Raw genomic sequence first — 24,566 nt, 5'->3', positions numbered from 1 at the left:
GGGCCTTTGCCAGCAACTAAAAGCCTAGAGATGCCAAGTGCAAACCATCTCTGGCAAAAGCAGCGCGGTTTGTTGACCATGGCTTCCCAGGCTGACAGGAACTGGATCCCCTTTGAATGACACCAAAACCTGAGCCAATTATTCAAATCAATAATTTTTTGTTTATACTGTGGCATCATTCTAGGTGAATGTAGTGTGTTGCTCAAGGCTAGAGACATACCTGCCTAGGAAACATACTCAGAGAGCTCAACCATGTCTCTCTTCATATAGTCCAGTGAGGTACATCGCAGGTCATTCACACCAACATGAACTATGACAGAGTCATAATGGCAGTTGTTGCTGAGAGACCTGAGTGCATGCATGATCTGATGAATCCTGGCACTGGACAGGCAGCTGACCGTGAGTCTAGTCCATGCTTACAAACATTCAACTGTTTTTCTTTCCTTTCTCCTCTTATCATATACAGAGAAAACCAAATAGAATGTGTGTTACAGCTGCACATTCTTGGTGTTGCACTTCATGACAAAATACAATATGGATCTGCAATGCTATTCCACATATGGAACTTGCTACAGTGATACATGCACTAGTATTATCTCCATTAGATTACTGCAATGCTGTCTATATAGGGCTTTCAGATGATGATTGCGCATGTCTGCAGAAGGTTCAGCATCCAAAATAAGGAGGTTATTAATGAGTCCTTCTTGCATTTGCCATAATACACCCTAGCTGTGGGAGTTGCACAGGCTTCTATTGCTGCCATGTCAGTTTTAAGACTGTGTTATTAACATGCAAGTGATACTTGATCTTGTCAAGGTCACTTGATAGATCTGATGGTGCCTCATATTTCGGTCAAGTACTTGAGGTCATCAGGGGAGGAACTGCTAGTTGCTCCAGGAGCCTGGCGTACATGTTCAGGATACTTGACACTTGCTGATTTAGCAACAGCCTCTTGGAATCAGCTACCTTTTTTTAATTAGGGTCTGTGACTCTGTCTTTCAATGATCTCTAAAATACTACAGTAAACTCTCAGCTAACCAGCACTAATGGGGATTGGTAGATGCCGGATAACTTTTGTTTCTGGTTGCTTGAGAATTAGTATTAAAAATAGGCCTGACTGATACTGTACCCTTTACTACTTGGTTTGACTTGTTCTTAGGTTGGGGAGAGAGGGAATTTATTCCTATCTTCCTTTTTAAAACTCTCAAACTCTAAAAATATAAGGTATGCTTTTGTGGGGGGAAACAGAAAGTGCAACACGTGAAAATTGTACTGTATTTTTTGATTTTCTTTTTTCTTTTCTGGTTGCTTGCATTCCAGATAATTGAGAGTTTATTGTACCTTCTTAGATAAGTCTATTTAAAAATTCTATTAGATGTACCAGTTTAAACTCTGACAGATATTTTAACTCTGATTTTGTTTCTAGTCTTAACCTTTTCATCTATGTGTTACACTACCTTTTTATAGTTGTTTTCTTTCTGTTTTATCTTTTTATGTAAAATGTTTAAGTTTAAACATTTAAATAAAATAAATAGATAAACAAACCAACAAACACGGAGAGTGATCTTAATAATGTCATAGTTACTTACCTGAGAACGGCATTTGAGCCTTTTATCTATTCTATTACTGAACAATTTAAAAAATGTGATTTGGTAAGGGTCCTCTCAAAATGTTTCTTACAACATGTACTTTCCTGCTGACTTCAGGACAGTTCTCCTCAGATATTGGCAAGATTAGAACTGGAGCTCTCCAAGTGTCTCTCCGAGTATAAAGTGTGTGCAGATTCTAAAATTTATTCTCGGATACAACAGATTATAGATATATGTACAAAATCTTATGCAAAACAGTTTGGCTCCATAAAAGGGGTGGTAAGTTGTCCTAGTGACATCCAGGTAACCCCAGATACTGGAATCAAATTAGATTATATTGAAAAAGAACTGTGCAACCTGGATCCAAACAAAGTGCAGGGAGGAGACAGAATAAGTAACACTGACCTGAGAACACTTCAGCAAGAACTTACACTACCATTATATCTATTATTCACTAGGTCATATAAATATGTGGAGATTAAGAATCATATACACCCTTAAGTCTACTTTCATGTTGTGGAAAAATAATGGAGAAGGTAATACTGGATAAGTTATTGTCAGAACTGGATAGGTTGGGACTTGAAACCATATATCAGCATGCATATGTTGAAAATAGATCTATTACCACCTGTAACCTGATGTTCTATAAGAATATAATAACAACTATGAATGAAGCATTGTGCTGTGATGTGATTTATATAGATTTAACTTCAGCATTTGACAGGGTCATACACAAAACACTGGTCAATAAATTAGTACAACTAGGTATTGATGTACTGTTGATAAGATGGATAGCTGCATGGTTTAAAAATAGGACATGGCAAGTATCACACACCAACTGGACAGGTGGAATCCTTGGTTACAGTCAAAGTGTCCCACAGGGCTCTGTCCTAGGCCCTCACTTGTTTAGATTGTATCTTTCAGACCTTACTTTTTCATCTGAGGTGTTCTACAGTCTATATGCTGATGACCCGAAATTTGGGTAAAGTGATTACAAGTGTTACAGATAAGGCATGTCTGCAAAATAATTTGACTAAATTGACCATTTTGGCACAGGAGAATAATATGTTGATAAATACATCAAAAACTAAGCATATGAGATTTGGGAGACATAAACTGAAAAGTGAATATTTAATACAACACACAGTGATTGAAACTATAGACTCATTTAAGGACCTGGGTATATGGGTAGATTCAGCTATGAGTTTTTCTAATCATATCAACCAATTGCTTAATGATAGTTAAAGAATGACAGGTTGTATAAAAAGATTTATAAAGTCTAGGAAATCAAAAATGATGAAGTCATTGTTTGTTAGTTACATCAGACCCAAACTTGAGTATGGAATAACAATATGGAAACCCTATAAGAAAACAAGCATGAGTAAAGTGGAAAGAGTACAGTAGAAATATACCAAAGGCATCCTTGAATGTGAAAATTCAAGTTATTATGAAAGACTAAAATATCTGAACTTGTACAGTGTCTCTTACAGATATTTAAGAAGAGGTCTTATTCAGGTATATAGAGCATTTAGGGACAACTACCTCTGGGAATGTTTGGAGTTATCAAAAAGTACTAGAGAATCATCAGATAACCTATGTAGAAGATTCTATAGGAATGAGAAGTGTACTGATTGTTTCTCTGACAGAGTAGCTGATGCTTGGAAGAGACTGCATAATTACATTAAAGCAAGTACTAGTTTAGATATTTTTACACTGCGGTGGTGGTGCTGCCGTAGCGTTGTCGCCTCACAGTAAGACGCTGTCCGGTTCGATTCTCAGCTAGAGCGTCTTCTGCGTGGAGACATGCGTGAATGGGCGTACCTTCGTTGAAGGTTGTGCGGCAGAGCTGGCAACTCGGTACGTAAAAATCAACTGCCAATCATTAGCAGACCGGAGTTCCGCTGTGGCGACCCCGAACCGGGAAAAGCCGAAAGACACAACAACAACTAGTTTAGATATTTTTTAAGAACAGCCTGGACATTTATTATGGGAACAAGTGTTTTGGTATAAAAATAAATATAAAACGGACCACCAAGGTCAGTCGCTTCACTTTTATTGAACACAAAAAACAAATAACTACGCGCTTTCAAAAGATACAAGGTCTGCCTTCATCAGACTCTGAAAGGCAACTGATATTGATCTTCTGTTGTCAAAATTCAGATATGCTTGCCTGTTATTGCCCTCAGCTTGGCCTTGCATTTTCACTGTGTTCTCAATTCACAGGCTGGAATTCAAGACAGTATCAAGTGTGTTAAAATCATCTCTGAAATTCAAAAGTTCGCTTCAGGTTTTCTGCTTATTTCTATCCAGAAAGTTTAGATTAAACCACTTAAATATTCACATAGATCCCAAGACCTCAATACCCATCCTTAAGATGCTAACATTTGGTATAGCCTTAGGAGAAAGAGCATTTATAAAACTTCCCCATCCAACCATCTGACAGATATGCCGAGTTTGGGCAGGCAGAAGAACAGTGGCTGTGGGTCCCTCTTGAAACAGGTACTGGTCCCTACTAGGCTTACCTGTTACAGAAAGAGTATAAATAAAATGAATTAGATTTAAAATGCCTGAATGAAGGCAAAGAACAGGGCACTGTCATGTATCTTCTTGCATGAATGCAACAAAATGCTACACAGTTTTTGTGAGCTAAGTAGATCATCGTGCATCATAGGGCAGCATTATGCAGTCTAGAAGCCACAAACCATGTGGGGATTGAGTATGGAGTGTCCCATGTAAGCAACTGGTATGCACGGAGTGGGCCATTGCTACTACCACAGTATATATGAATGACTAAAACAGTTCAACGCAATTTTGAATGACATTGACTTCATTAGTTATTCATGTATATTACTGTTGATTTATCTCATTATAACTTCAAACTCTGTTATTTACATCACAAGGCTACGGAAAGAACGTGTTCCTGTACACCTCCAGAATAAATGCCATTGTTAGCTTCTGCATGCCATATCGTAAAACTGTTTTGCTTCATTCAGATTCCCATGCCACTCACCCAGTCTTCATCAATACCTGAACAACTTTACTAGTATTTCCCAGCTATATGCATTGTTTTGCGATATTGCTCACTCTCACCTCTACACTTCTAATATAATCCTCATTATAGCCATTTATATAATTGTCTCTCAATCTGCCTTACACACTGCCTCTTAACTATAATAATAATATTTCTAGCTTACCTCCTTCCTCCCCTTACCTTCATTTCTTTGAATTTCTAAACACATGACCTGTTGTCTATCTGACAAACCCACCAATACACCTCTTCAAATGCTCAGTTGTCAACATCTAGTAATGCATACATGTATTTTATACTGTAGCAGTTACCTCTATTTTCATATGAATGTAATCTAATTTGCAAATGCATTTGTAATTGTTAACATATATTATTTAATGCCTGTTTATGTATACTACTGAATGTCTGTTTAAAAATGTAATATATTGGAGCTTTTCTCCCTGGGCCTCTGTGAAAAGTGTTTTTTGACTAAATCCAGTTCTATAAATAAAGTGCAGATTAATGTTATAAACAGTTCATTGCAAAAACAGTGTTTTTTTATTTTTAATGAAGGGTTTTTATTAATTTGTATCTGTTTTTCTAAGATCAGAATGATAGCTGGCTGTATTAGTAAGAGCAGGTTCGTTTAATGAGCTGTTGAATGAAATATAAAATGAGGGATAGCAGAAGGCCAGTAAAAAGTATATTAACCCTTTGTGGAAGGCTACTTAGTGTCAAGAGCAGAATCATCCACAGTGAATGAAGATCTGGAAGTTGTAGACCCCAACAGTTTAATTTTGTGAAAGGTAATATTTAATATGGTAAATTTCTTTGAAAAGGTTACGGAGGATGTAAATGGCATATCTTAACCTGAGGCCTTTGATACCATGCCTGAAGCTGGCATCATACAAAAGTTAAAGGTTTTAAAACACAACCCATAGGTTCATAGGTTCATAGGTTCGTACTAGGCTATCTGCCCTAGGGCATTTATAAGCCTAGGCAGAGTGTGTGTGGCTTTCATCACCCCTTAGGATGAGAATACTACGCCCATACATTGTAAAATGGATAACATACTGGCTGAAAGACAGCACCCACACATTGTGAATTGCGGGTGACTCATCAGAAAGTATGGAAGTGATCAGTGGTGTCCCTCAGGGCCCAGTGCTGGGACTTTTCCTTCTGGGTATTTACTCCTCAGCTCTCCAAACAGAGGCCCAAGACCTCTGGCTAACAAAATGTACAGATGATTGCAAACTGTGTGTTTTTGAGTCACCCTATAACACACAAACTCAATAGAATAAGCTTACCATAGTAAATTCTTGGTGTACAAAAAATGGGCTCAAACTAAATACTAAAAAAAACTGTAGCATCATCATATTTGTGAGATACCCCTCCTTCATTATACTCTCTAGACAACACATCCCTACAAAACAAAAATGTAGTTAGGGGCCTAGCTAATTGGGTTATTTCCCTTTCTTCTAGCCAACATGTCAGAACGTTTGGCAGGAAATCCCTTTATTTAGCTAAGCTGACTGCTAAAAGAATATCATTGAGAAATAAAGAGGTAATCACTCCCTTATATTCATCAGGCCAGTTATTGAATACAGTGTCCTATTTGGGATGTATCTCACTAAAAATATCAAATAATTACAAAGACCTAAAGATTCCTAACTAAAAAGATCTCAAGGCGAAAGTCCCTGAGCTATCAAAGAGGTTGGAAGCTCTATTCTTTAAGTGTCTTATTGACTTTTGAGGGGAGGGCTTTGCCTTGCTAACTGTACCATTACAGACCCATTGTCCTGGACCTCCAATTTCTCTGCAAGTCTAATATCATCAGGAATACTAGATCAGGGACCTTAATCTTCAGCAACAGATAAATAAAAAGATGGTGGAGGGACAGGTTTGTAACCCAGTGACTCCCAAACCTCTGGAATAGACTCCCCCTTCATTTTGTGCACAGTGACTCGCTATTATCCTTTTATCATAAACTAGATGACTGGATTGGTGTCAAAATATTTAGTCCAAGATTGTCCAGTAATAGACCTCCTAGTGAAAGGAGGTGTTGCCCGAGAGAGGGTACTAGCAAGGTGAGAATAGCCATGAAGCCCAGTGGCCTTGGAATATCTATGAATGTATAATATGAAACTGGTAAGTATTCCTGCAAGCTGCCAACAGAGAACATGGCCTAATAGTATATGACTGAGATAAAGGTACTTGATCTGCACTAATTTAAACCACAAGACTTTGGTTTTGCTTGAAAGGACATGACTTATTTTCATTTGTATAGAATAAATTGCATATTTTTAATGACTAGTGGTCTCAACTGCTTTAATCTTCCACCTTGATGTATTATGACAGGCATTTTGACAAAAGTTAATATCAAAATCTATAACCTTCACCTAGCTATGCCAATTTGAGTGTATTTTCCCAAAAGACAGAGAGAAATACTTGCGTTGTGCTGGGGTGTTTTTTTAGTTACACCTGTGTGTGGATGCATATGTCATGATAACCATGGTAAAGGTAGTAACACAGACCATATTGGTTTCAGGTAAAGCGACAGTCATGGCAGTCTAGTTGGCCATCTGCCAACTCCTTTTAAGTTTGTACTTTTGCTGTCCTCACCTAATTCATTGCCTTATTACTTGTCTCCTTATACTCTGTTTCTTTTACCTGCTGGCACCTCCCTTCAATCTCATCAGAAGCATAGCTAGAGTCGAATAAAGGAAATGGCCCTGGCACAAGGTCACATGAGGCATGCTCTGCAGACAACAATGGCATGGAAGTGCCAGTTTTAGCATTTAGTAAGGAATACCACCGATACTGTATTTTGTGGTTATGCTAAAACCTGTGACATGCCTTAACTGTTGCAAACACTTGTTACATTTGTTTGTTTGCCACAATTTCAAAAACAAAAGTGCTTTTTCCAGCTCTGAAATAAGAGATGTGAGGGGGGATGCCAGATTGGAGACCAGCACAGGATACCATTTAACTTAACTATAGTTCTGCACCTTGTATATGATGTCTTATGTCATTATTACAACTTTTGCTTTCCTATGTAATCACACCGACCTTCTCTTTTTCCTTCTTTGTCTTTTACTGAAAATCTTGTCCACAGTTCTGAGTACTGCATCCCTAACCCAGTTCCATAACAGCTTTGAATCTCCCCCAGTAACTCGTCATAATATGATCTCCTAAAATCCCACTCTGTATTCTTTGTTCTTGTGTTCTTTCCCCCATCCCCACTTTAAACTACACAGTGATGTAATCAGTGTTGGCAAATGTTGCGGTCAGCTGCACATTCCTGACTCCTCAGTCTTGGTTAAGACCACATCCACAATTAAATCCTTTGCAATATAATCTTTCAACAGGTAGCTGAAACCCTAATGGCACATGATATCAGTCAGTTTCCATTCCCTTTCTGCCTTGGATGTCATAATCTCCCAGTCTGCTCTTGAAATATTCAGACATCCCATGACTTTATCTCTGTTCCTTCTACCCTACTGTTTTATTCTCTTCTCCAGCCTCTCATCCTGTTTCACTGCCAACATTGTCAGTCTCTTAGCAGTGTTTATTTACTGTGGACTTATTAATTACTCAGATTCACAGTTTCTTGGTTTAAGCAGAGCTTCTTCCTGACTCTTTCCTTAGATTTCCTGCTATATCCAAGGCATTGTTTCTTTTCATGATCGCATCTTCATTTACCGTTTTAGGGAACATCTTTAGGATTCAGTTGCCTTACTGTTTAACTTTCATCTGGAGTACAATGAAAACCTCTAAGAAGCTATGTGTTAATTTACTTCTTAATGCTACTCTAAAGTGCTGAACTACAAAGGCACCTTTGTTTTGCATCAGGCACATTTGAGAAGTTTAATAAGAAATGAGAAAGCAAACAAACTCTGAAGATGAAATGTTGTGCATGATGCCACTGCTAATAAAACCATGCTTCATTAAGATCAACAAGTAAAGGCTGCTTGTGCTTGCCATGTTTTTCTATAATTACAGGTGGGAGAATGTTATGGTGCCGTAAGATGATCTTAGCATTTTCAAACTTCTGCAGTTACTCATTGTGCACTGTATGCATGCAAGAGACTTGACTAATAATGTGAATGGTACAGAGTGTGCACGAATTACCATTTCTGTACAAGCTGTAGTTCTTGTCTATATCCAAGTACATTAGATGGCCCTTACTTTTTTCTCAGATGCTATGTTTCATGACTCTGATTTTACACATGTTATTTTTCACTTAAATTTAAAGAGTCAGGTCCTGCTATCTCTGTCGGTTTTACTAGCAAGTTAGTCCTTTGGTGCCACAGTGTTATTGATGGTCAGTTCTAATGGCAACTTAGCCCTTCTATGCCACAGTGTTAGTGATGGTCACATGTACTAGTAACTTATTCCTACCGTGCCATACTGTTAATAATGGTCAGTTGTGCTGGTAACTCAGTCCTTTCATGCTACAGCAATGCTAGTGATGATCAGTTGCACTAGTAAGTCAGTCCTACCTTTCCTCAGTGTTAGTAATGGTTAGTTGTGCTGGTAACCCAGTACCATCAATGCCACAGCAGTGTTAGAGATGGCCAGTTATACAGTTATACTACTAATTCAGTCTCTGTATTACTGATGGTCAACTGTACTGTTAACTCATTAATACCACGTCGCAGTATTACTGATGGTTACTTCTACTTGTATCACCGTCCTACCACGACACAATTTTAGTGAAGGCCAGTTGTACTGATAATTCATCCTACCATGCAACAATGTTAGTAATGACCATTTATACTGCAAATGCAGCAATACCATGTGACAGTACCAGTGATGGAATTTGTATGGGTAATTCATTCATACTATGCTACTTTTTAGTAATAATCAGTTATACTGGTAACTCAGTCCTATCATTCCACAGCAGTGTTAGTGATGGTTAGGTATAACTTACGTTTACCATGCCACAGTGTTAGTGATCGGGATCAGTCTTAGGCAAACTGGCACCCAAAGTGAAAATGCTGCATGCCCCCCCTACTGTCCTACACATCTTTGCCTATTCACACTACCCGCATTCCTTTATTCTTCCTTTTCTCACAGTTTGTCGACTCTTCATTTCTTCCTGCAATTATTCATTCATTCAACATCTATCCAAGACTGTACTCAGATAACCCTGAAGGAAACAGTGGCAGAAATGCAATGGTCTGGGGGCTGCAATGCCCTCAAAAGCCACAAGGTTTGTAGATGCTCTAAGGTTTATTTTAGAGTTTTTTTTTAATTTTTTTTATCTAGTGATGGACTGAATGTAAACCATGATTAAGGAAAGAAATTCAGTCTTACTTTTTAACTTTGCTTTTTGGTACATCCTTTCAACACACACCTTAACTGACCAAGACTACCCTTATATAACTACATAATGCTGGGGGTCTGGAGGCTGATAGGCACACATAAACCATTGGGTTATAAATGTGCTGAGGTGCACTTTAAAACTTTTTCCAACCTTTTGATCAAATAATGGCCTGAACAAAAATCATGCGTATAAAAAAATGAAATCTTACTTTTTTATTTCAAGGAAGAAATAAGCTGTATCCATATTGTTTAAACCTGACCAAACACCAAATCACAATAAATTGAGAAGAAAAATGATTGTGAGGATACATATTTTCATATCTGGGAATAGCAATGCCTGACCTCAGAGGTATTCTATACAAGGAAGACAGAAAGGGCTTTGAGTCAGAGAATATATGAGCATGTATATGCTATTAAAAGAAAATATGAGAGAAATGCCCTTTTTAGACACAGTAGTGAGTGTAAAATTTTTTTAAAGTTTTTATTTTTGATTTTGGACAAGGTTCCACAAAATATTAGAGGGGGTAATTGGGAGTCCCAGTTTAAAAAGATGGAGTTTTTAGGGCATATTAAATTAAATGACACCCAACATCCAGGTATAAATGATAAAATGAGCATTAACAGTGTATTGGTTTTAAAAGCTGTTAAAGTTTAACAAGGATGTTTGTTACAGGATTTGACTTATAATATTATTTTAATAAGGATGTTTAAATGTATATTTAAGAAATATGATGAATTTATTTACATTTTTGTATATATTTTAGATGTACTGTCTATTTACAGTTTTATTTGGGATGATGTTTTCTGTAAAATGAAATAGGTAATTGAATTGTATTAGCATCAAGATTTGATTGCTGAATGATGTAATTAGGTTAAGGTGGAAATTATAAATGGAGCTAAGTGTGTTACTATAGTCATTCTGATGAAGTTCAGTATTATACGATCAAAAGCACTTAATATTTTAAATAACTTGGTAATAAAGTCATTGCGATGGCTTTGCAGCATTTTTTAATTTAATAGTTTTGCTTTATACTGTTTTGGAAGCATCTGGTTATTAGTGTCTTGATATCTGAGAATAGGTAGTCACTCTCTGTGTATCCCCCCCTGGTGTTAATCTGGGATTAAAATTAAGGCACTAATGCCCACAATCATATATTTCAAGTTGCTGCTGTCATATTTATATATGATATGCCTACTCACCCCCTACACCCAAAAGACAGACACCTTCTTTATACTCTTTTGATATCCGACTGGAAAAACAACAACAACAACAACAAAAATAGAACATATGACCATATTTGCTGTTAGGCATATATAAATAGCTTTCTTATTTACTCTCCCCCACAAGATAGCTACCTGTATATGCAGCAGATGCTTGATTTTGAGGAAAACGAAAAAAAAAACAGTAATTGCAGTTATACTTCTAAACAGTACAATGCTCCTATATAAGTTACAGTTACCCTCCATGCTCCCCTCTGAAGTTTGTGAAGATTGTTACAGAAATAGTGACCACACTGTCCCCAGCCCAACACATGATATAGTCATTTCTGAGGTTTGGGAGGAATGTTAGAAATATAATGACATCATCTCCAGGTCCCCACACAAGTACAGTGACCTTCTGTGGATGCCTAAGAGCAGGACTGGGTTTGGAGTAGGTGGGGGTCTGGGGCAGATGCGATTACTAAACCCATGTCAAAAGTCACTTATACAGCCACGGTGTGTAGGAGTCACCAGTGTCAAGATGTTATGGGCTGGGTATTGTGTGATGCATTTATCTCTCAAAAAATAAGTTATAACTGTTAAACTGAGAAAGTGACAACAGGGCTAGTAACTTTCATACAGACATCCACCATTAAGCACTTATAGGCACTTCTATGTCCAGTTCAGAGTTTTGATTGTGATAAAAGCAGATGACCATAATAAATTTCACCTTTGTTTCAAACAAATAGTTTGCTCAGTTTAACATATTGCACATTGCTTCACATTAGTCCTGCAAAGCCAAAATAGTAAGAAAATAGCAGCAGGCAGCTTGTCATTTCTTCCAGAGAAGACAACCACAGCAAGTATGCCTACTCTGTGCGTATGAGGTCTACAGTTAAGTAGTACATCTTTCTTCTCACAAATGCACACTAGTCATGCAAAGCCAGAAAGTGACTGTTAATGGGAGTGAACAAAAACAGGATCAGTTACTGTCATTGTACCAACCCCCATTGAAACCCAGCAGTGGTAGCCATGACGTCTAATGGCTATGTAATACTGTTTCACCTTCACAGTTCCACAAAGAAGTTGCCACACATTACAATATTCTGTTGCGACACATTAAAGTATTCCAATCCAAGTTGCTCCATACAAATCACAAAGCCATGGAGAAATATTGCCAAAATATCTAGATGACCACTGCCAGCATTGTTACAAAAATAATAATAGCCCTTATCTCTCCACACCATTCTGGTCATCTCAAGTATTCACTTAAATAAAGGTAAAAATATTGCCAAAATATCTGGATGATCACTGCCAGCATTGTTACAAAAATAATAATAGCCCTTATCGCTCCACACCATTCTGGTCATCTCAAGTATTCACATAAATAAAGGTAAAAATATTGCCAAAATATCTGGATGACCACTGCCAGCATTGTTACAAAAATAATAATAGCCCTTATCTCTCCACACCATTCTGGTCATCTCAAGTATTCACATAAATAAAGGCAAAAGTATTGCCAAAAATATCCGGATGACCACTGCCAGAACAAAAATAATAGCTACACTTACCTCACCATGTCATTCCTCTCATCTATGTCCACAGGTCTGCAGAAAGTCCTTAAGTTTACTGTGTTCTGTAAATAAAAAGAAAATACTTTAGGTGGCTTCTCATGTATATTTATGAGGTCTCTGCTGCTGTGACCGCATAATGTTTAAGGTTAATGTACGCTGACTTGAATGTTATAAAGTCAACTGGAGCACCACCCTTCTGCAACACACACTGTTCGTTGGCACATTTTTGTTCAGCTAGGGTGCCTTCTTTATTCATTTATATTTTAGAGTAAAGAAACATTGTTCTAAAATATAAATAAATAAATGGAGAAAGAGCACCCCTAAAAGTACAGCACTCTAGGCAGTTGCATAGTTAACCTATGTGTAAGGCCAGTTCTGTCAGTGATGGTCAGTTATAGTGTAACTCAGTCCTATCATGCTACAGAAGCGTATGTGCTGGATAATTGCATTGGACAATCAGTGTTACCATGCCAGTTGCCACACTGTTAGTGATGGTCAATTATACTATCAACTCAGTCCAATCATAGCACAGTATATCGGCAGTTATATTGGTAACTCATAGCACAGCAGTGTTGGTGATGGTCAGTTGTACTGGTAATTCAGGAAATGAGTTAAGCTCTCCCACACATGCAGAAGAATATGGTAATATTGACAGAGACGGAAATTTATTTTTGCAGATTGCAACATAGCTAATGTAATACAACAGAAGCCACAAGGTACAAACAAAAAAAAAAATAGCAGCATTACACCCACTTATGCATTCATTCATGTATCACTGTCTCTCTCTCTCTCTCTCATACACACAGCCATATACCCACTTACCTCTCAATTGTACAGATTTTCGCAGAATGTCCAGATTTTTGCCTCATGTTTTTGGTCCATTTCTCATAAAATTGTGGTTTTCTGGCATATTAGTTCATAGGTGTGGTTCATAGGTGTGTAATAGGCTAATGGCCCTAAAGCCTTTACAAGCCTAGCCCATAGGATTACCCTATCATTGTGCCATCCGATCTTAGTTCCCAGTGCCTATGTCGAGTACAGCTAGTGGAGCGATTCTGGGATGAATTTTCTATTTCCCATTCACTCGTCAAAATTTCTCTTGAAGAGGGCCAGTGAGGTGCTCTGTTTGACATGTATGGGAAGTCTGTTCCATAGCATGGGCAGTCTCTGGGTTATGAATTTGTCCCTCCAGCATGTTCTGTTGATTGTAGTAATGAGGTTGAGGTCTCTGGAGCATGTGGTGCGGAGGGATTGGGATTTCTTTAGATGTAACATTTCTAACAGAGCTGGGACAGACATGGCCTTGTATGTCAAGCAGAGATCGCCTCTAAGTAGGCAATATGAGATAGAGAATGGATGGAGTTTTTTTGAGTCTGTCCATGTAGGACAAGTGTTTAAGGCTTAGGATCCTCTTTGTGAGGTACTTTTGCGGCCTCTACAGTTGTTGCAGGTGTCTAGTGAGGTACATGCCAAACAGGGGATTGTCCTCTATGACTGGCCTAATGAGGGAAGAGTAGATGGAGACAATGACCTCTTTCTTCCTGGATGCAAAACCTTTAGTAATGAGATGTGCCACATAGAAGGACTTTCTGACCACAGTGGCAATGTGGTGGTCAAAAGAGAGGTTGCTGTCAACCTGTGTTCCCAGATCTCTTATAACGCCTTCTGTGTTCAGTGGACTACCATCAATGTGGTAATTCATGGGAACTGGGTTTTTCCCAATGTGGATGATGACACATTTTTTGGCATTGAACTTAAGGCCATGGTTCTAATACCTGTCATTGGTCTCAGTGAGGCCTTTCTGTAGGATGTCAACATCACTTGGGGAGTTAATAATAGCTCTCAACTTGCAATCATCTGTGAACTTTGTCAGCCAGAGTCCCTTTGTGTTTTCCTGGACTTCAGAGAAGTAGATACCAAACAGGAGAGGGCCCAGGACCGAACCCTGTGGGACTCCACTCGTGACTGGTCGGCAGTCTGACTTGGAGTCAGCTACTTTCACACTGTGGGTTCTGTCTGTGAGCCAGTTTGCAACCCACCTATTGATATAGGGGTTGATGCCTAGCTTAGTGAGTATTTCTATGATTCCTGAGTGGGAATGGTATCTAAGGCCTTGGCCAGATCAAGGTAGGCTGTATGAATGACCTTGCCTTCATCCACAGATTTGGTGACTGACCCAAAGAAGTCGGCCACATTGAGCAGGCATGATCTACCCTTCACAAAACCAAACTGTGTGGGATCCAGAATTTGGAGATTCCCTATATCCTTGTTTATTAGGTCCATGATGATGCCTTCCAGAGCTTTGCATATCAGACTCGTCAGGCTAATGGGGTGATAGTTCCCGGGGTCTGTAGTCACTTCTCCTTTGTGGAGAGAGATGACTGTAGCAGTGCACCATTCGGCAGGGACAAAGCCTGAGGTGAGGCTGTGACTGAACAGGGCACACAGCTCACTCTGTAGTTCATGTAAAACACAGCCAGGGATATTGTCAGGTCCAATAGAAGCTGTATTCTTGGCCTTGGACAGTGCTGTTTTAACCTGTGCAGCAGTAATACTGGGTGCCTGGCAATCTACTGGTATTGTGATTGGTCCTTTGGGGGGCGGTAAAGTTGGCACTGAATCTGTTGGCCAGTATACTGGCAATATCTGTTGTCTCGGTATAGGAGGTACCATTGTGCAGTAGCTCAGAGCAGATCTGGGTATTGCTGTGGAGATTCTTTACATAACTGTAGAAGACCTTGTGGTTGTCTTTACTATCTGCTGCAATTCTGTTTTCATAGCTAGCTTTAGAGGATTTGATGACAGAGCTCAACTTTTTATTGAGGCTGATAAGGGAGTTTTTTCAGTCTTGGGACTTTACCTTATTCTGCATCAGTTTCCTCCTTCTGTTCTAGAGTTTGTTTATGGCAGGGAACCATCAGATTGGCTTCCTTTTTTTGGAGGAGAGTGTCTTGGTTCTATTGGGTATGGCGTGATCCATGCATTTGTGTATGTGTTCATACAGTGCAGTGGTGTATGATTTGACAGTCATGCAACTATTCTCCATTTGCATGGGTGCTGTGAAGTTAGCCACCTCTGTTTTTAGGAGCCCAAAGTTAGCTTTGGAGAAGTTTTTCATGTTGGTTACCTTTGTAGGGTGGTGGGGGGTGAGTGTGAGGGATGTGGATTTCCAAGGTGATTAGTTTGTGGTCGGATCTAACCAGAGAGGAGTTTACTATTGGTGTAAAGCAATGGTCACCCATGTTAGTAATGATCAGGTCAAGGATGTTGCTACCTCTAGTGGAGGTAAGAATGAACTGGTCCAGGGCATTGGAATTAATGAATTCCAGGAAACATTGGGCAAGTGTATTAGTACATGAGTAGTTTTCCCAGTTAATGGAGGGGTAGTTGAAGTTGCCTAATATGAGAGTGTTAGGTTGGACCCTGATATTTTCAAGAGTGCTTAGGAACATGGAGCGTGCGTTTTGGGACATGGTTGGGGACCTACAGCAGGCTATGACCTGAATCACTGTCTTGCCAAATGTTAGCTGCACCTGCACTTGAAATATCTCAGATGCGTTATGTTGGGCTACCAGTCTGGAGGTGTGTGCATCCTTTATGAATATGGAAATACCACCACCTTTGGAACTTCGGTCCAAGTTCTGGGGCCGAAAGGTGTGGAATGAGTTATAGCCTGGTAGTGCAGGGGTGCTTTCTGCTTCTTTGAAACAGGTCTCTGTTACAGCACAAATATCCATGTTCTCCATTTTAAGGAGTGCTTTGAGCGAGTGCAATTTGAGATTTAGACTTCTAGTGTTGAGCAGCATGACCCTCAGATTTCATTTGTTTGTAGCTATTATGGTGGTAATTTGGTCTTCAGAACACCGCCTAAAAAAGGAACTATAGGGGTGACAAGAGCCTTTGCCAGTATCCAGAAGCCCAAGGGTGACATATGCAGGCCATCTCTGGGAAAGCATCGAGGTCTGTCAGTCATGTCATCCCAGGCAGACAGATACTGGATCCCCTTAGAATGATACCAGCAACTTAGTCAATTGTTGAACTCAATCATTTTCTGCTTGTACTGTGGCATCATTCTGGGTGATGGAAGGATGCTGCTCAGGGCTAGGGTTATGCCAGCCTGGGCTACATAATCAGAGAGCTCCTCCATGTCTCTTTTCATGTAGTCCAGGGAGGTACGTCTCAGGTCATTCGCACCCACATGTACAATGGCAGAGTCATATTTGTACCTGTTGTTGAGGGACCTGAGTGCGTGCGTTATGTGGTGGATCCTGGCACCTGACAGGCAGCTGTCTGTTACTTTCTCCTTATTCAACCTAGTGAGTGGGACAGCGATGTGCCTCACTATTGAGTCACCTATGACTAGTGTGTTGGGCATGCTGTTTTGCCTTAGGGGCTTTGTTTGAGTGGCACATTGTTTAGAAGAGTTATGTGTCTCATGATTAGTGTTCTGTTGTGGTGGTCAATTGCATTTCTGCCTAGGAGGTCTTTGCTGTTTGGGTAGATTTTTACTGAGATCCTCTGCGAAGGTGGGTGTGTGGTTTATGTTTTTATGTGAAGGCAGTGCTGGTGTGTTCTGGAAGGCTATGTGTTCCATGTGGTGTGGTGCAAGTATTGACTTTCTCCTCTTGACCAGCTATTCCAGTCTTAGCTGGAGAGTGCGTGGCTTCCAATTTGGATATATAACTGCATCTCTCCAAGTCTGAGTGTTGGGAGTTAAGAGGAGATAATTGTCAGTGTACATGAGGCAGTTGCTACATTGCCTCAGGATGCCCAAATTCACCAGGTTAATAGGAGAAAGCACAGGGAACTGACCTTTAGACATGCCTGGAGGGGCAGGCATTAATGATAAGTACTGGAGCTGTTTCCTTGTAGAACATTTAGTGCTGGCAGCACCTTTGTGTGCTACAATAATTGCTACAAGAAGTCTGGTAAAGTGCTAGACTAATAAGCTAGTAAAAGTGCAGGATAATTAAAGACTGAAGTTAGAAAATAATGACAGACATTTGAATTTCAGACTTCATACCCTTCAGAAAATTCAAGCTAATGCAAAACCTGGTATTATATCAACTTTCTAAGTTTGTAAGAGGAATATTTAAAAATTGTCCATATTTTTGGGTCTTTGTCCCACTTTTATTTTTGCCTTTGCCTACATTTCTTGCTCTAAGAAGTTGAGAGATATGCCACTTGAATTACGCATTCAATCACACATCGTACACTCACTCTCCCAATCTCTGTCTCTCTCTCTCACTCACTCACACACACACACACACACACACACACACACACACACACACACACACACACACACACACACACACACACATACACATATACAGTCTCTCCCTCCATACCTCTCAACCTCTTTGAGCAAGAAATCTGGACAAAGCCATAGATAAAAGTGGGACAAAGTTTTTAAATATTGCCCATTATTTACTGCTTTGTCCAGATTTTTGTGCTTAGAGTTAACTCTCTAGCAACCGGAAATGACACTTATCTGGCATCTACCAAGAACAGGGGGAAAAAAAAAGATGTTTAATCATTTCCTTAGTTTTATTATGTATTTCACTTTCTTGGGTTGGATTTCCAAGCAAGAAATTTCTTATCCGTAAAAAAAGTTAACAGCTCTATGTCTACATGTGTTTTTGGGTGTGGCTGGACTATCATCCATGTATGACACCTTAAGATCAACCCTATAGCTGCCTGCTGCCCTGGAAGCAGAGTCTGTACTGTATGACCCCCCCCCCCCATAGGTGCTGGATAACTTAGAGTCTACTGTACTTAATTTGTTGCCTTGGTTGCACTGCTCATTATCAATAATACCTCGCAAGTCGCAATGGCTGAATCAAAGCATTCGGATTCTGAATCTGAAAGTTGTATAAAGGCAAAAAGGAAGTATTACTGTTCATTTGATGATGAATGGTTAAAAGAAGATGATTTTAAGGATTGGTTGCGTAAGAAAACAGTCTGAAGCAGAATGCAAAATTTGCCATCACACATTTACAGTAAAATACAAAGAATGCAGATCAGTAGTAGCGTATGCAACATTGGAGAAACATAATAAAAATGTGAAGTAGATTAAACGAAATACAGTCATGATGAACTTCTTCAGAAAATCAAATACCAAAGAGGACGATCTTATAACACCTGCTGAAGTAACTCTAACTTACCACAGTGTTAGCATCATCACAGCTATGCAAGTCAAGATTGTGGTAACAAGATAATGGGAACTATTTTCCAGAATCTAGTATTGTGCAAAAGATTGCTTGCAGCAGAACTAAATCAACTAATATAATTGAAAATGTTCTTGCTTCTGCTTTACAAGAACAGATGATCTCTGACTTACAAGGATCAAAGTACTTTTCAATAGCAACTGACTCTTCAAACAAAGGAAGCGTTAAACTTTTTCCAGTTAAAGTGCAGTATTTTTCAAAACAAGAAAGAATAAAACATGGTTTGCTAGACTTTTATGAAGATTTAGATGAATGCAGTGAAGCAAGAATGGGTAGATTAGTTGAAGTGATAGACAAAAATGGATTGGACATAAGGCTTCTGCATTTTCTGAGGATAATGCTGCAGTGAATTTTGGCAAGAAGATTTCTGTGTATGAGAAACTGAAAAAAAGAAATTCTAAACTCATTTTGTCTAACTGCAAGTGCCATATTCTGCATAATTGTGTTAAACAGGCATGCAAAACTTTGTCAATGGATGTTGAAATTCTCATTCTCAAAGTTTATGCAGAATTTTCCAGATATGCCAAATGAACTGCTCAGCTCCAGTCATTTTTCAAGTTTGTCAAACTTGAGTATCAAGACATTCTTCATCATGTATCAACAAAGTGGTTATCATTACTTCCAGCACTTAGGTTCATAGGTAAGTATTAGGCTATCTGCCCAAGGGCATTTATAAGCCTAGCCAGAATGTGTTGGCTTTCGCCACCACCTTAGATTAGTTTCCTGTGACTCTGTCCAGCAGAGCCATTAGTTCCCTGCGCCACTGTCCAGCATAGCCACTGCAGTGATCCCCAGGGTAAATTTTCTGGTTCCCATCCACCCGTCAAGGTTTCTCCTGAAGAGTGTTAGTGAGGGGCTCTGCCTGATGTATATCGGAATCCTGTTCCAAAGCATGGGTATTCTCTGGGATAGGAATCTATCCCTCCAGCATGTCCTATTTATCGTTGTGGTGAGGTTTATATCTCTAGAGCGTGTGGCTCTCAGGGATTTTTTTTTTTTTTTTAGGTGGAGCATGTCTATCAGTTCTGGGTAGAACATGGCCTTGTATGTCAGGCAGAGATCACCTCTGAGTAATCGGTATGCAACCGAGTACAGCTGGAGTTTCTTGAGTCAGGCTGCATAGGGCATCTGTTTAAGGCCAGTAATCCTCTTGGTGAGGTAATTTTGTGGTCTTTCCAGCTGTTGTAGGTGTCTTGTAAGGTACATCCCAAATGGGGCATTGTATTCTATGATGGGTCTAATGAGTGATGAGTAGAGAGGCACAATAACCTCTTTTGTTCTAGATGTGAACCCTTTTGTGATTAGGTGGGCCACATAGAAGGATTTTCTAACCACCTTGGCAATATGATTATCAAAGGAGAGATTACTATCTACTTGCCAGTTTAGTTGTGGGACACCAATAGTAACTGGGTCCCCAGATCCCTTATTACATTTTCTGTATTTAGGGGACTACAACCTATGTGGTAGTTCACAGGTACTTTGTATTTTCCAAAGGGGATGACTATGCACTTTTTGGCATTTAGCTTGAGGCCATGATTTTGACACCAGGTATCCGTCTCAGTGAGACCCATTTGGAGGGTGTCTGTATCAGCCGAAGAATCAATTATGGCCCCTAGTTTGCAGTCGTCTGTGAACTTGGTCAGCCATAGTCCTCCTATGCTTGCCTGTACCTCTGAGAAGTATATACTGAACAGGAGGGGTCCTAGGACTGAGCCCTGGGGGACGCCACTTGTAACCGGTTTAGACTTGAACATAGAGCCTGCAATTCTCACCATGTGGGTTCTATCCATGAGCCAGTTGGCAACCCATCTCATGACATAGGTGTTTATGTTCAAGCTGGTGAGCTTGTCTATAATACTAGAATGGGGAATGGTGTTGAAAGCCTTTGCGAGGTCTAGGTAGGCTGTGTGGACCTCCTTTCCCTCGTCTAATGCCTTGGTAATCGTCTCAAAGAAGTCCAACAGGTTTAGGAGGCATGATCTGCCCTTAACAAAGCCAAAGTGGGTAGGATCCAAGGTTTGGAGGTTCCACATGTCTCTGTTAATGAGTTCCATGATGATGCGTTCCATAGCCTTGCAGACCAGGCTAGTCAGGCTTATAGAGGCAATAGTTCCCGGGGTCCATTGTGGCTCCACCTTTGTGGAGCGGGATAACTGTTGCTGTGCGCCACTCTGTGAGTACATAGCATGTAGAGAGGCTGAGATTGAACAGTGTGTTTAGGTGAGGGGTTAGTTCATTTTGGAGCTCTTGTAAGACACAGTCTGGGACACCATCCAGTCCCATTGAAGCCGTGTTTTTGGCTTTGGATAGGGCTGTTTTAACCTGTGTGTCGATGATTAATGGGGCCCTACATTCTTTTGGTATGGTTATGGGCCCTTTAGGGGGTGAGAGGGGGGTGAAGTTTGCACTAAACCTGTATGCCAGAATGCTGGCAATATCAGTCGGTTCAGTGTATTTTGTGCCATTCTGCACTAACTCAAAGTAGATCTGAGAGTTTCCACTTAGGTTCTTGACATAGCTAAAGAACACTTTGTGGTTATCTTTGGAGTCATTGGCAATTTTTTTTTCGAAACTATCCTTGGATGATTTAATGAGGGATCATAGTTTCTTGCTGATACTGATCAGGGATGTCTTTCCTTCTTGGGATTTTACTCTCTTCTGTACTAGTTTCCTCCTTCTGTTGTATAGCTTGTTTATAGCAGGGGTCCACCAGACTTGTTTCCTTTTCTTGGAGGAGTGAGTCTTGGTTTTACTTGGGATAGCACGATCCATGCATTCTTGCAGATGCTCATAGAGTGCCTTTGTAAGGAGAACAACTCTACCTCAAATGCAAGGAAACTTGAAAGAATATTTCTAGTACGGCCTGCTTTGCAGTCTTACTTTGTTTCACGGGGAGAAGAAGAATGCCACAAAGTAATTTGGGATGCCTTTAGAGTTGAAGAAAGCAAGTCCATACCTAGACTATGCTGCTGTTTCTTACACAATGTTATGCAGGCCTTTCAAAGTAGTTTGCTAATGATAGAGTCGGATCAAACTACTAGTTCTGAACTGCATGATATTATGGTTGGAGTAAGACAGAAAATTGCAGATCGCAAGCAAGACATTTTATGGAAAGTTTGTTGTGACATGCTTAAAAGAATTCCACAGAGTAAGAAAAGGCACTTCGAAGCTGATGGTGATCGATTCTACAACAAGTGTTTAAACTACCTAGACAAGTGGTATAATTACCAGGATTCAGAATTTCAAGCAATGAGAGCTTTAACCTTGAAAGAACCAATGATGTGGAGCTTATTCGAGGAACTGGCAGACAAGTTGCACACTGACATCGACAAAGACAAGTACTACGACGACTACTGTATTCTGCATGACATCCAAACAGAGCTGGTGGAAAAAAATGAATGAGTGGTTGATCGATGGAGGGATTTTTTTCGCAAAATTGATACATAGGAAGTGTGGTGAGGGAACTCTTTAAAGTTGTATCCTTTACATCTTCTATACCTGTGTTGAATTCTTCATGTGAACAAACTTTCAGTGTGATGAATTCTTTGTGGACGAAAGAAAGAAATCTTCTGGGAACTTGACGTTTTGTGAGTTGAGCCACAGGTGTGCGTAAATTTGAGGTAGAGTTGTTCTCAGTTTCATGAATTCTTGATGAAGACACCCAAATTGTTGGCGGCTGCAAGATCTGATCAGAAATATACTTTTAAATGCAAATAGTTTTCGTGACTCTACCAAAGCACACAGAATGAACATTTGAATAATTAGTTTACAGTTGTATTATTGTTTTGAACTTTTCCTCTAGATAGTATTCATTGTACAATCATTATGAATATTAACATATCAAAGATTGATAGTTTCCGAGTCGGACAGCACTTAGGCCAGACAATACGGTTTGTGTTTAACATTAAAACAGCATCTCCAGGAATTAGTCTTATGTGAGGTCGCAACCCTATCCCTATATGATGAGGTTCATTTTGAAAAAATAAACTTATATTGATAATGATACTATGCTAAAAAGAAATGGCAAAAACGGCATAATTATAAAGAATGAGAATGCAACAAAATAAGATAAAAAATGATAAATGGAATACGTAGATGATGTAGTTTTGTGTTATAATACCTTATTCTGTAGGAGTAGGGGATGTGTTTTGTAACTTGTAGCTTCATCAGTAATCACAAAATTTGGTCCCTACCCCTTCAGTGCAAAATATTATACATATCTTACATAAGACCACCCCATGTATGTTATATCTGTCTGTTTGTCTGTCATCCTAACTAGCTAGCTAGCTGGCTGGCTATCTAAACTATACAGGACAAAAAGAAGACTGCTTTGGTGGCATAAAACTGAGCACAGCAGGCATTAAACAGAGTAATCACAATAACTGTCCATTTTATAGGGGTGAAATCTATATGACCTCCCTATTTGGCAGTGTATCCACAACCTTGCTACTTTAATTATTCTTCCTCCTTGCTCCCCTCTCCCCTTTTTCCCCGAGGTGGTCTAACATTAGACTGAGCCTTCACCTTCTGCACATGTTGGCTTTGGTGCTGTGTAATATATATATATATATAGTGACTGGGAGCAGAAGACTCGATACCTCCCTTCTGAGGTGTAATATATATAGTGACTGGGAGCAGAAGACTCAATACCTCCCTTCTGAGGTGTAATATATAGTGACCGGGAGCAGAAGACTCGATACCTCCCTTCTGTGGTGTAATATATATAGTGACTGGGAGTAGAAGACTCGATACCTCCCTTCTGAGGTGTAATATATATAGTGACTGGGAGCAGAAGACTCGATACCTCCCTTCTGAGGTGTGATATATATATAGTGACTGGGAGCAGAAGACTCGATACCTCCCTTCTGAGGTGTAATATATGTAGTGACTGGGAGCAGAAGACTCGATACCTCCCTTCTGAGGTGTAATATATATAGTGACTGGGAGCAGAAGACTCGATACCTCCCTTCTGAGGTGTAATATATATAGTGACTGGGAGCAGAAGACTCGATACCTCCCTTCTGAGCGGACACAGCCGTTGAATGCATGGTGACGTACACCAGGAGAAGACGTTTTTAATGAAAACATTTCTACAAACTATGCACTGCTTGCTCATACCAACGAAATACACATCTGTGTTCACAGATTATTCTGTGCATTTGCCATCTCTACAATATGTACTTTGTGCAGAAATACTGACATGGTGGATTTAACATAAATAATGCATTTGTCATCTAAAACTCGTATACAAATGAACAATGATATGGAGCTAGAAAATTATTTATGACCTGTGAGTCAGCCTTTACTGTAGATGGAAACTGCCCATCACTTTCTTCATCATGTATTGTTAAGCTTTACTTTTGTCAGAAAACTGTCTGACTGTTTGCAAGTTCTCTCTGAAAACCACTCCCTAGACAATGCATTGATAAAACAGGCTAGATGTTCTCTGCTGAAGTGAATCAATGGAGTCTGACCTTCAGAAAGAAATGGAAAGTTTGTGATTTGACTCACAGTCTAGTATAGTTTAATTCCGACTATATTAAACTAATATCACTACTGGAATATTAAAACCATCACATCGGACAGTAAAATATCTGCTTCCTTTTTCTGAAGACACTGATTTATGCTATACCAATCA

The sequence above is a fragment of the Protopterus annectens genome, chromosome 6.part0, assembly GCF_019279795.1.
Source record: "Protopterus annectens isolate FY-2018-M chromosome 6.part0, PAN1.0, whole genome shotgun sequence".
Classification (NCBI taxonomy): domain Eukaryota; kingdom Metazoa; phylum Chordata; order Ceratodontiformes; family Protopteridae; genus Protopterus; species Protopterus annectens.
The sequence above is the reverse complement of the archived record's forward strand: the minus strand, read 5'-3'. Positions refer to the sequence as shown.